Source organism: Doryrhamphus excisus, linkage group LG6 (assembly GCF_037039965.1).
Source record: "Doryrhamphus excisus strain RoL-2023G ecotype Guam linkage group LG6, RoL_Dexc_Guam_v1.1, whole genome shotgun sequence".
NCBI lineage: Eukaryota > Metazoa > Chordata > Actinopteri > Syngnathiformes > Syngnathidae > Doryrhamphus > Doryrhamphus excisus.
Window position 1 is genome coordinate 10,547,710 of NC_136362.1, and position 12,193 is coordinate 10,559,902.

Genomic DNA, 12,193 nt, shown 5'->3' on the forward strand with positions numbered 1-12,193 from the left:
CTGACTCATACTTGATGAAAATTCAAGTTTCACTGACTCACGGTTATCCAACAAAGAGCCAAGTTTTGCTGACTCACTGGTATCCAACAAAGACTCAAGTTTCACTGATTCACTGGTTTCCAAGAAAGATTCAAGTTTCACTGACTCACATGTATCCAACAAAGACTCAAGTTTCACTGATTCACTGGTTTCCAAGAAAGACTCACGTATCACTGACTCACGGGTATCCAACTAAGACTCAAGTTTCACTGACTCATGGGTTTCCAAGAAAGACTCAAGTATCACTGACTCATGGGTATCCAACTAAGATTCAAGTTTCACTGACTCACGGGTATCCAACTAAGATTCAAGTTTCACTGACTCACGGTGCTTGACGACAACTTGAGTTTTACTGACTCACGGGTACTTGAAAAAGACAAAAATTTCACTGACTCATACTTGATGAAAATTCAAGTTTCACTGACTCACGGTTATCCAACAAAGAGTCAAGTTTTGCTGACTCACTGGTATCCAACAAAGACTCAAGTTTCACTGATTCACTGGTTTCCAAGAAAGATTCAAGTTTCACTGACTCACATGTATCTAACAAAGACTCACGTTTCATTGACTCACAGGTTTCAAACTAAGACCCAAGTTTCACTGACTCACGGGTTTCAAACAAAGACTCACGTTTCACTGACTCACGGGTGCTTGACGACAATTTGAGTTTTACTGACTTTCACTGACTCACGGGTTTCCAACAAAGACTCGAGTTTCACTGACTCACGGGTATCCAACAAAGACTCAAGTTTCACTGACTCACAGGTTTCAAACAAAGACCCAAGTTTCACTGACTCACGGGTTTCAAACAAAGACTCACGTTTCACGGACTCACGGGTGCTTGACGACTACTTGAGTTTCACTGACTCACGGGTATGTGATGAAAATCCGAGTTTCACTAACTCATGGCTACTTGAAAAAGATTACAATTTCACTGACTCATACTTGATGAAAACGGCCCTGACTCACTGATTCATGGGTATCCAAGAAAGACTCAAGTTTTACTGACTCACAGGTATCCAACAAAGACTCAAGTTTCATTGACTCACGGGTATCCAAGAAAGACTCAAGTTTTACTGACTCACAGGTATCCAACAAAGACTCAAGTTTCACTGACTCATGGGTATCCAACAAAGACTCACATTTCACTGACTCATGGGTGCTTGACAACAACTTGAGTTTTACTGACTAATGGGTATGTGATGAAAACCCGAGTTTCACTAACTCATGGCTACTTGAAAAAGATTCTAATTTCACTGATGAAAACTCAAGTTTCACTGACTCACGGGTTTCCAACAAAGACTCAAGTTTCACTGACTCACAGGTTTCAAATAAAGACTCAAGTTTCACTGACTCACAGGTTTCAAATAAAGACTCAAGTTTCACTGACTCACGGGTATCCAAGAAAAACTCAAGTTTCATTGACTCACGGGTATCCAACAAAGACTCATGTTTCACTGGCTCACAGGTATCCAACAAAGACTCATGTTTCACTGACTCACGGGTGCTTGATGGAAACCTGATTTTCAGTGAATAACAGGTAGTCAAAAAAGACTCGAGCATCACCGAGTCACAATTTTGTGACGAGTACTGGAGTGGATGGAGTGAGTGACTCAATCAGTACGAAATGTCCATAATGGCCTCCTTGGATACATTTGTACATCAAACACTGGTCTAGAGCGAAATAGATTGTACACCAGCAGACCATCTCTCCTAATTCCCTCAGACACACTCCAAATCCTGTGGCTAGAATCCCAAGAAGGGAAACTTTCCTGTGTAAACAATGATGCAAAATGCAACAACAAGTCACATACAAAGATGCATTTGAGGACTCTGATGTTTACGCGTCTCTTCACGACTGTCAACCCAGTAAAGGTCTTCCTTTGGTGAGCACACTGTCACCTCATTAGCCCTCCCATGGCCTGCATGAACAAACAAAACCGAGCTGATGAAATATTGATCAACTCACTGAGTGAGCATCATGATGTTTTTTTTTTTTTGTGGTGTCGGGCATATTTGTTGAATGCAGCCTAGTTAACTCGTCTTCAGTGGTTGTTTATTCCCGAGGGAATCCGAAGCGCTCCCCCTTTTCAAAGTCCCGCTGGCTCACGCAGCGAGGATGCACCGAACGCACAGTGTGGTGTACAAGCTTGTTTATATGTGCGAGGAGCCCGCTCGCGTTACAGGGGGAAGGTGCCCCCCCCCCCCTCGTGTTTAGGAATTGTATTAATACGAGGCACGTGCTGTGTGGTGGGGGGTTTCCAAATGTTGGGGGTGTACAATCTATGAACCCCCCCCCCCCCAGTCACTTTGTGAAGAATTTCAGTAGGGCTTAACTTTTTGGGGGGGTTTGGACCCCCCTTTTTCCAGCTGCAAAACATGCTCTCATTCCAAATATTGGGAGAGTACAATAAATGACCCCCCTCCCCAGTCACTTTGTGAAGAATTTCAGTAGGGCTTAACTTTTTTTTTTTGGGGGGGGGTGGACCCCCCTTTTTTCCAGCTGCAAAACATGCTCTCATTCCAAATGTTGGGGGAGTACAATCTATGACCCCCCCAGTCACTTTGTGAAGAATTTTAGTAGGGCTTAACTTTTTTGGGGGGGTTTGGAACCCCCCTTTTTTCCAGCTGCAAAACATGCTCTCATTCCAAATGTTGGGGGAGTTCAATCTATGACCCCCCCAGTCACTTTGTGAAGAATTTCAGTAGGGCTTAACTTTTTGGGGGGTTTTGTACCCCCCTTTTCCAGCTGCAAAACATGCTCTCATTCCAAATATTGGGGGAGTACAATAAATGACCCCCCTCCCCAGTCACTTTGTGAAGAATTTCAGTAGGGCTTAACTTTTTTTTGGGGGGGGGGGTGGACCCCCCTTTTTTCCAGCTGCAAAACATGCTCTCATTCCAAATGTTGGGGGAGTTCAATCTATGACCCCCCCCAGTCACTTTGTGAAGAATTTTAGTAGGGCTTAACTTTTTGGGGGGGGTTGGAACCCCCCTTTTTTCCAGCTGCAAAACATGCTCTCATTCCAAATATTGGGGGAGTTCAATCTATGACCCCCCCCCCCCAGTCACTTTGTGAAGAATTTCAGTAGGGCTTAACTTTTTGGGGGGGTTTGGACCCCCCTTTTTCCAGCTGCAAAACATGCTCTCATTCCAAATATTGGGGGAGTACAATAAATGACCCCCCTCCCCAGTCACTTTGTGAAGAATTTCAGTAGGGCTTAACTTTTTTTTTTGGGGGGGGGGGTGGACCCCCCTTTTTTCCAGCTGCAAAACATGCTCTCATTCCAAATGTTGGGGGAGTTCAATCTATGACCCCCCCCAGTCACTTTGTGAAGAATTTTAGTAGGGCTTAACTTTTTGGGGGGGGTTGGAACCCCCCTTTTTTCCAGCTGCAAAACATGCTCTCATTCCAAATATTGGGGGAGTTCAATCTATGACCCCCCCCCCCCAGTCACTTTGTGAAGAATTTCAGTAGGGCTTAACTTTTTGGGGGGGTTTGGACCCCCCTTTTTCCAGCTGCAAAACATGCTCTCATTCCAAATATTGGGGGAGTACAATAAATGACCCCCCTCCCCAGTCACTTTGTGAAGAATTTCAGTAGGGCTTAACTTTTTTTTTTGGGGGGGGGGGTGGACCCCCCTTTTTTCCAGCTGCAAAACATGCTCTCATTCCAAATGTTGGGGGAGTACAATCTATGACCCCCCCAGTCACTTTGTGAAGAATTTTAGTAGGGCTTAACTTTTTGGGGGGGGTTTGGAACCCCCCTTTTTTCCAGCTGCAAAACATGCTCTCATTCCAAATGTTGGGGGAGTTCAATCTATGACCCCCCCAGTCACTTTGTGAAGAATTTCAGTAGGGCTTAACTTTTTGGGGGGTTTTGTACCCCCCTTTTCCAGCTGCAAAACATGCTCTCATTCCAAATATTGGGGGAGTACAATAAATGACCCCCCTCCCCAGTCACTTTGTGAAGAATTTCAGTAGGGCTTAACTTTTTTTTTTGGGGGGGGGGGGTTGGACCCCCCTTTTTTCCAGCTGCAAAACATGCTCTCATTCCAAATGTTGGGGGAGTACAATCTATGACCCCCCCAGTCACTTTGTGAAGAATTTTAGTAGGGCTTAACTTTTGGGGGGGGGGGGGTTTGGACCCCCTTTTTCCAGCTGCAAAACATGCTGTCATCTCAAATGTTGGGGGAGTTCAATCTATGCCCCCCCCCCATCACTTTGTGAAGAAGGGGCCTATTTTTTGTGGGGGGGGGTTGGACCAAAGTGTTGTTTATGGAGGGTGAATCCATAAACGGTGGCTTTATTGCTCTGTGAGGGAGGAAGCCGCCAGCTGGACTTGTGTTACCTGCACGAGCCTCTTTAGTCACATTAACATGGCTGCGTGCCACCCTCTAAATAGCACTGCGGGGACCGGGAAAGAGTGACAAAAAAAAAGTGGAGAAAAAAAGACAGGAATATGGGGGAAAAAGGTAAGATGGGAGAGCAGTGGGAAGGAAAGATAAGAGGGCGGATTTAGAAAGTAAGTGAGAGTTCTTCTTATCAAATACTTTGGGAAGTATTTTCCACCTTGGCTGAGATTGTCTCATGTGACTCATAGTCTATAAAAGTAGGTTAGTGGGTTATTGTTCAACGCTAAAGCGCTAATAAGAATATATTCGAGACGAGAATCGTTCAGTCATAAAGTTTGCGTATGCTAATCAGATGTGTCATTAAAGAGAACCTTTACTGGCCCACTGGTCATATCAGTCACTCTTGCGGCGTTCATAAAGTGGGACGTCGACATAAGCGGTTGCCGACATAACCGATGGCTAGTTTTTTTTTAACCTTGACATGTTTTTTTTTCCCCAATTTGTGTATTAGTTTATTTGGATTCTTCTGCTTTCATATGATATTTAGCTAACACAGGGGTCGGCAACCCGTGGCTTGAGTCTGAAGGAAGTTACTGCACAGTAAAATAAACTAAAGCGAAGTAATATGTTTCATAACAAAAAGCGTGCTGTAGTTGTGCGATCGGAGCCGGTTGTCAAGGTGGCGACTCCAGGCGGGGCGGGGCGGACGTCTCGGCAGCAACCGCAGCATATGTGCTTTCACACCAAATACAAGTCGCTATATTTGCCATGCGTCGCTTTTGGTAAAGTACGTCACCAAGAAGGTTTGGAAAGTCCCCATATTGGGTGAGAAAAAAGGCCATTCGTATTCATTTATTATCACTATTGAGTTAGCATGTTAGCTTCTGTCGCTAGTTAGCAATGGCGTACGAAGAGAGAAGGGCCGGGTTCTGGAGCTGAATCTCATCTCATGCAAATGTTGGGGGAGTACAATCTATGACCCCCCAGTCACTTTGTGAAGAATTTCAGTCAGGCTTAACTTTTTTGGGTGGTTTTGGACCCCCCTTTTTCCAGCTGCAAAACATGCTCTCATTCCAAATATTGGGGGAGTTCAATCTATGACCCCCCCATCACTTTGTGAAGAAGGGGGCTAACTTTTTGGGGGTTTTGGACCCCCCTTTTTTCCAGCTGCAAAACATGCTCTCATTCCAAATGTTGGGGAAGTACAATCTATGACCCCCCCCCCGTCCTGTCACTTTGTGAAGAATTTCAGTCGGGCCTAACTTTTTGGGGGGTTTTGTACCCCCCCTTTTCCGGCTGCAAAACATGCTCTCATTACAAATGTTGGGGGAGTTCAATCTATGAGTCCCCTATCACTTTGTGAAGAAGGGGCCTAACTTTTGGGGGGTTTTGGACCCCCCTTTTTTCCATCTGCAAAACATGCTCTCATTCCAAATGTTGGGGGAGTACAATCTATGACCCCCCGCCCCCCCACCCCAGTCACTTTGTGAAGAATTTCAGTTAGGCCTAAAATTTGGGGGGGTTTTGGACCCCCCTTTTTTCCAGCTGCAAAACATGCTGTCATTTCAAATGTTGGGGGAGTTCAATCTATGAGTCCCCTATCACTTTGTGAAGAAGGGGCCTAACTTTTGGGGGGGTTTGGACCCCCCTTCTTTCCAGCTGCAAAACATGCTCTCATTCCAAATGTGTTCAATCTATGACCCCCCCCAGTCACTTTGCGAAGAATTTCAGTTGGGCCTAAATTTTGGGGGGATTTTGGACCCCCTTTTTTCCAGCTGCAAAACTTGCTCTCATTCTGTCATAAACTTGCATGTATTTTGCACAAGGAAGAAAATATGTTGCCCCCCCTTTTGCTTGAATTGACAAACTATAATGTAATAATAATACAGTCCCAAATACCTCATTAACTTGGGAAATTGCTACATTATTTTGCTCCCAAATGAAAGATCGATCCATTCTTTCTCTCGCTAAGCAATGGATGCAATGAGTGCGATAAACCCGGAGTAGTATAGTATATGTAATGCTTAGACAGGCTGTAATGAATAATAAATCCAGCATGAAATGAATAGAGCCACAAATAAAACATCAGACTGACGCACATCAGCCAAAACACAAATTAGCCCCAAACTTCTCTTATGGCCATAATGTCCTGGAATGGCTGACTGATTATCACCCATTAGTGGTGTTGACATGCATTTTTTAACACACACACACATGGAGGAGGACAACAGAACTGGAGAACTAACTTCATATGAGTGATATCCAAAAGTCTGCCACCCCTCTTTCAATGCTTAAGTCTTAAGTAAACCCCCCCCCCCCTTTTGACCCCCATCTGTTCATCCAAACGCAAAACACAATCTGGCTCCCTGCAGCCATCAGGTGCACACACATATGTACTGAACATGTACCAGTACAAATCAAATCAACTTTATTTGTAAGAACACTTTTCCTGCAGAGACACGCAACACAAAGTGCTTTACAGAATTAAAAACAATTACCACAATTAAAAAGAAAAACTGAGGATGGCACTGAGGATCCAGGAAACGCCACCTTTGGGGCCGTCCACACTGGGAGGAATCGCAGGCTGTGTCATCGGGGGATCAGCACCCGGGCCACCCGACTCCGATAGACAAGCGGACCCCCACCAGTAAGAGACTCTTAAAACCGATCCTGAATCGGACGGGGAGCCAATGTAGCGACTTTAAAACCGGTATATTGTAGATTTATTGTAGATTTGTTCAGAAATTACGCATTTCCCTGGGTTAAAAACTAAATCCGCGGCATGGTGGTCGAGTGGTTAATGCACAGACCTCACAGCTAGGAGGACCAGGGTTCGATTCCACCATCGGCCATCTCTGTGTGGAGTTTGCATGTTCTCCCCGTGCATGCATGGGTTTTCTCCGGGTACTCCGGTTTCCTCCCACATTCCAAAAACATGCTAGGTTAATTAGCGACTCCAAATTGTCCATAGGTATGAATGTGAGTGTGAATGGTTGTTTGTCTATATGTGCCCTGTGATTGGCTGGCCACCAGTCCAGGGTGTATCAGGTGCACCTTTTGGGTGTTAAGTTGCTATGTGATGAATTTAGTGCTGATTATAGTAATAATAATAATTCAGGGCGGCATGGCGGTCGAGTGGTTAGCGCAGGAGACAAATGTTCAATTCCACCCTCGGCCACCTCTGTGTGGAGTTTGCATGTTCTCCCCGTGCATGCGTGGGTTTTCTCCGGGTGCTCCGGTTTCCTCCCACATTCCAAAAACATGCTAGGTTAATTAGCGACCCCAAATTGTCCATAGGTATGAATGTGAGTGTGAATGGTTGTTTGTCTATATGTGGCCTGTGATTGGCTGGCCACCAGTCTGGTATCAGGTTTGTATCCGGTACACCTTTTGGGTGTTAAGATGCTATGTGATGAATTTAGTGCTGATTATAGTAATAATAATAATTCAGGGCGGCATGGCGGTCGAGTGGTTAGCGCAGGAGACAAATGTTCAATTCCACCCTCGGCCACCTCTGTGTGGAGTTTGCATGTTCTCCCCGTGCATGCGTGGGTTTTCTCCGGGTACTCCGGTTTCCTCCCACATTCCAAAAACATGCTAGATTAATTAGCGACTCCAAATTGTCCATAGGTATGAATGTGAGTGTGAATGGTTGTTTGTCTATATGTGGCCTGTGATTGGCTGGCCACCAGTCTGGTATCAGGTTTGTATCCGGTACACCTTTTGGGTGTTAAGATGCTATGTGATGAATTTAGTGCTGATTATAGTAATAATAATAATTCAGGGCGGCATGGCGGTCGAGTGGTTAGCGCAGGAGACAAATGTTCAATTCCACCCTCGGCCACCTCTGTGTGGAGTTTGCATGTTCTCCCCGTGCATGCGTGGGTTTTCTCCGGGTACTCCGGTTTCCTCCCACATTCCAAAAACATGCTAGGCTAATTAGCGACTCCAAATTGTCCATAGGTATGAATGTGAGTGTGAATGGTTGTTTGTCTATATGTGCCCTGTGATTGGCTGGCCACCAGTCCAGGGTGTACCCTCGCCTCTCGCTCGAAGACAGCTGGGATAGGCTCCAGCACCCCCTGCGACCCTCGTGAGGAAAAGCGGTAGAAAATGAATGAATGAATGAATATCCCCCCCAAACAGCACCCTTATTCCGGTCTGATGTTCGAATCCTTATGGATGTCCTGCTGACCCCCACTTTCCCTCCAGCCCCAGAATAGCAGTGAAGGGAAACAACCCCTAACAAAAGGACAAGAGATTCAAAAGCATTGAATGGGAGACAGGGTGAGTTTTTAGGAGTGGGGTGCTGTGTAGGGGCTGGGGAGGCGGAGACCGTGCCAGCCTTTTAAATCATCATTGGAAAGTCATTAGAAAGCTGCTGGGGCCCGGGCGGAGACGGCCGCACAGATTGCGCGCTCCCGTGTTACAATACCAGCAATGAAGTGGAAGCGAAGGGGGGAGTGTCCGCCGACAGATTTCTTTACACGAGTTACTGCACCGGCTCTAAAGTTTCCCCCGCAATCTGTGTGGCGATGTAAAAAGGCTGTATTCATGAGGTGTTAACCGTTTTGTTTATCGGGAGGAATTTATTCAAAGTGTTGCAGCAATCAGCGACAGATGGGCGAGAGTGTGATGGATAGGAGCATGAGTTAACTAAGGATAAAAGGGATAGAAAAGGGGGGGGGGTAAATGTTAATGTAACTGGACATTATCAATCTGGTGGCGTTCTGGTGCCAATCCTAGTGCCTCACAATGCGCTTTACCAATTTATGAAGTGTTGAAAAATGATTCCAGCAGAATTCATTACTTCCATTTATCACAGCAAGAGTTCCAGGTCCCAGACCATCACACTACCTCCACCATATTTTACTATTGGTATGATGTTCTTACTCAGAAATGCAACGTTACTTTTACTCCGATGTAATGGGAGCAGCAGAATTCATGGTCCCATTTATCACAGCAAGAGTTCCAGGTCCCAGACCATCACACTACCACCACCACATTTTACTGTTGGTATGATGTTCTTACTCAGAAATGCAGCATTACTTTTACTTCAATGTAATGGGAGCAGCAGAATTCATGGTGCCATTTATCACAGCAAGACTTCCAGGTCGTGAAGCAGCAAAACAGTCCCAGACCATCACACTACCTCCACCACATTTTACTATTGGTATGATGTTCTTACTCAGAAATGCAGCATTACTTTTACTTCAATGTAATGGGAGCAGCTGATCATGGTTCCATTTATTACAGCAAAACTTTCAGGTTCTGCAGCAGCAAAACAGTCCCAGACCATCACACTACCACCACCATATTTTACTGTTGGTATGATGTTCTTACTCAGAAATGCAGCATTATTTTTACTTCGATGTAATGGGAGCAGCTGATCATGGTTCCATTTATCACAGCAAAACTTTCAGGTTCTGCAGCAGCAAAACAGTCCCAGACCATCACACTACCTCCACCACATTTTACTGTTGGTATGATGTTCTTATTCAGAAATGCAGTGTTACTTTTACTCCAATGTAATGGGAGCAGCTGATCATGGTTCCATTTATTACAGCAAAACTTTCAGGTTCTGCAGCAGCAAAACAGTCCCAGACCATCACACTACCACCATCACATTTTACTGTTGGTATGATGTTCTTACTCAGAAATGCAGTGTTATTTTTACTCCAATGTAATGGGAGCAGCAGAATTCATGGTTCCATTTATCACAGCAAGAGTTCCAGGTCCCAGACCATCACACTACCACCACCACATTTTACTGTTGGTATGATGTTCTTACTCAGAAATGCAGCGTTACCTTTACTCCGATGTAATGGGAGCAGCAGAATTCATGGTGCCATTTATCACAGCAAGACTTCTAGGTCGTGAAGCAGCAAAACAGCCACAGACCATCACACTACCTCCACCACATTTTACTATTGGTATGATGTTCTTACTCAGAAATGCAGCATTACTTTTACTTCAATGTAATGGGAGCAGCTGATCATGGTGCCATTTATCACAGCAAGACTTCCAGGTCCTGCAGCAGCAAAACAGCCCCAGACCATCACACTACCTCCACCACATTTTACTGAATGTTGTTTTTGGATGTCGTTGTGGGGTCTTTTGTGACCTCTTGGATGAGCCATTGCTGTGCACTTGGCGTCAACCTCCTGAGAAGGTTCGCCACTGTTCCATGCTTTTGCCACTTGTAGATAATGGGTCTCGCTGTGGTTTGCTGGAGTCCCAATGATTTATGAGATCCCAATCTCAGTCTCTTAATCTGTTTTTTTCTCCTTTAATAAAACGTTTCATTATAAAACTGTATTTTGTGCTCAGCTGTGTTGTCAGTGACTAATATTAAAATTTTCAAAATGTGACAAACATGCAAAAACCAATAAATCAAGACAGGGGGCAAACACTTCTTCCTACTACTTTATGTATCAAGTGTATCAGTGCAAAGGAGGAGGACAAAAAGAGACAGACGGCCTTTAATGTGGATTTTTTTTTTTTACTAAAACGTCACATTCTTTACCTTTCAGCCTTAATTGTAGCGACCACACACACTTGATTGATCCCCACGGCACTTTATCATGTTTCCAATTTCCTTAAGAGTTACGAACAATGCCGGGCGCTCCTGTCCTACTAAGTGAAGTGTGATCCTCACTTAAAGACTTCTTTTCTTTACAGGTCAGCGACATAAGTGCTGCATTCACTGCTAATCATTTTACTAGAGGATGAAGCCATCACACACACACACACACACACACACACACACACTGGTGGAGAGGTGATAATTAGATAATTAGTACTAGGAACCAATTAGGACTGAGCCGCTTGTGATGGCACGCGAGTTAAGCAAAGGTTAGCCGAGTTGGGGGTTTCATGTGGACTTGTGATCGATGATGTTACCCCCCCCACCCACACCAACCCACTTCTCTTCTCTTCCTCCTGCTCTCTCGTTCCCCTTCCACTGCTTACGCGGAGGACAAAAGAGCCCAAATCGTCTATTTCCATCTGAAAGAGATAAGCCCCAATAAGAGGCATGGGGTCGTCCGAGCAGCCTCCCAGCCCAAATACCCTCGGATCACTCTAGCAAATGGCAGCACAATGGTGAAGAATAGAGAGAGATGGAGGGGGGGGGTGGAGGGACATCCAAAGATGTATTTATTTATGTTAAAGAAAAAAAATGCTAATACGTGGCGTGAAGAATGGATGGGGATTTGCAGACGCTTTCTAAGTCCGCTATTGTCCAACTCGCGTGCAGACGGGCCGGAGCGACACGATGATCACGTGACTGCTTTTTCTGTCCAAGCTGGGTGTCCTTCAAATGACAGCTTTGCTTTTTTTTTTTTTTTTTTTATGAAGGGAGAAAGGGGGGGGGGGGGGTGCCTGATGCACATGCACATGGCATAATCCTCCATGCAACATGGTGCTAATTTGCATCTGATTGCTCTTTGGTGCCGAGTGTGAGAAGTGGAATGCGCGGGGTTTTGTGCACAATGCATACAAATAACGCTAAAAATGAACAAATAAATACATCCGTGCTTGAGAATTATTAGCTTTCACTCAGGACGAAATGTACCGTACTTCCCATTCACTACTAGATCCACTTACTACTATCCACTATCCACTACTATCCATCCAACCGACTGTGGATTTTACGGCAAGAAACGAGGCTGCTAACTGAGAGTTTTGGCTAGCGATTGTTTTGATTTCATGTTCACTTTTCCGACTGTGTTTCAGTTTTGTTCATCTTGCGTTCTGTGTCCCTAATTACAGTGGTACCTCGGTTAAAGTCCGCCCCG